Source organism: Helianthus annuus, chromosome 11, assembly GCF_002127325.2.
Source record: "Helianthus annuus cultivar XRQ/B chromosome 11, HanXRQr2.0-SUNRISE, whole genome shotgun sequence".
NCBI classification, from domain to species: domain Eukaryota; kingdom Viridiplantae; phylum Streptophyta; class Magnoliopsida; order Asterales; family Asteraceae; genus Helianthus; species Helianthus annuus.
This window is the reverse complement of record NC_035443.2, coordinates 148,379,725-148,381,844: the sequence shown is the minus strand read 5'-3', so window position 1 is coordinate 148,381,844 and position 2,120 is coordinate 148,379,725.

Sequence of the window (2,120 nt, the reverse complement as noted above, 5' to 3'; positions counted from 1 at the left end):
TAATTTCTAAGTACTTGATTTGTTATGTTTAAGTTTAATTGCTTATGTTTGAACCATACTATTTGAAACTTGAAGTATTTATGTGAAATTTGAAGTATTATTTTTATATTATTGTGTGCATATATATAAATTTGAAAAATTACATCTAAAAGTTCTCATTCCGATTAATCCTGATTAATCCCTATTAATCCCGATTAATCACTAGGCATACCTCACCGCCTGTCACACCCCCAAAATCCACCCGCGGAATACCACCGCTTGGGAGCGTGACTGACCAGGATCAAGCCATCAATCATATCAAACATAGCATTTAATATAAAAGTAATTAACGTAAGTCTCCATGACATGATTGATGTTTCAAAACCAAATACTGTTTTAAGTAGCGGAAGCAATGTAAAGTAAACCCAAATAAAGTTATAAGTTCAATAATGTTCATGATCCATCTGCCACAACGACCTGCTCCTTCCTTGTGCAAGCTCCATCATGTACCTAAGGTCCTGCAAGGCATGCAGCAAATAATCAACAAACTAGTTGAGCGAGTTCACAGAAAGTAAGTTCATAGTGTAATGCATAAGTATAGCTAGTGGGGGCTTCCCATACTAGTGTGTAATAAAAGTGGGGGCTTCCCATGTTCATCCTGGTTAATGAGGGCTTCTCATTAACGGTACTTACTAGACTAACTTCCGACCATGTGTTCTTCTTTACCGAGAACAGGAAAACGTACAGGGTCACGTAGGCTTTACGTGACGTGCCCTTCCCCGAGGACAGTGGTACGCGTGGGGGCTACGTAGGCTTTACGCAGCGTGGCCTTCCAACCTGGAAGCCAGTAGATGGTATTGGGTTACGTAGGCTTTACGTAACGTGTCCTCCCGACCCGGGAGACATATGGCAAATATACTGGGTTACGTAGGCTTTACGTAACGTGTCCTGACTAACCTGAGGACGATGGTCTATAGTCTGGTATATGCGTAAGTACGAGTAATCATTCCATATCCAACATATCCAACCCAATTCCCAACCCGGGAATCCCATGCCTTGGCTGTGTGAACTCACCTTGGTTTGCTCGGCAGATACACAAGGAATATAAGTAGCAAGTAAATGGTCACTCACGTCCTATCATGGTTATTATACGAGTCAGGTTCGTATATAGTACGTATATAGCAATCACGTATAGTCATGGCAAACATGTACGCACGTAAGCAGATAAGACATAGCATGTGAGGATCCAATTGTCTAAGTCCAACAATACCCGGCCCAATAGCATAAGCAGCCCAATAACAAAACAGTCCAGATTCTCAATCGGCCCAAATAGTAAACGTATATCGGTCCAATAGCAAACAGTCCACAATTCAAATCGTTGGGCTCAATAGATTGGGCCCATGACAGTGAAGGCCCAACAGTGTGCGTGCAACGGTGGTCTCGAGTCGCAACGGAGATCTCGAGTCGTAACCAGAGATTACGAGTCGCAACAGCTGGTTGCGAGTCGCAATGATGGTCTCGGTTCATCATGGTCTGGTTACGAGTGGTCATGTGCTGGTTGCGAGTCGCAACGGGACTCGCAATCGTGGTCTCGGCTGGTGCTGTTGTGGTTTCGAGTCGTGACCACGAGGTTTCGACTCGCAATCTGAGTCACAACCGTGTGACGTGTGTGTGTAACCGGTTTCCATAAATCCTGCATTGACTTATCCGTGATTTCAGCTAACAGTTTGGTCAGTTTGGTAACCAGATCAATTAACAAAATTCTCAACAAATCAATAGCATGATATCGATCAAACAGAACAATTGCAACACAAATTCATAAGAACCCTAATTATAACATGCATGAACAACCAACAATTCATCGACAAACCAACATTCAAGTTAACCCGATGCATACTATAGCCGATTACTTGTTCATTCGGTAATACTACCAGATCATCGATCCTTATGCAATTCATACATTCGCACATATATCCGGTTCATATCTAAGCCAATTACATGATCATCAAAACAGCCGATTTCTATATATCAATACATTCGGTTCTAAACTAATCACAACTACAAACTGATTATATAACAATACATTCAAGGACCAACATAACCACATAATCTAACCGGCCCTAGATCATCATCATGCAAAT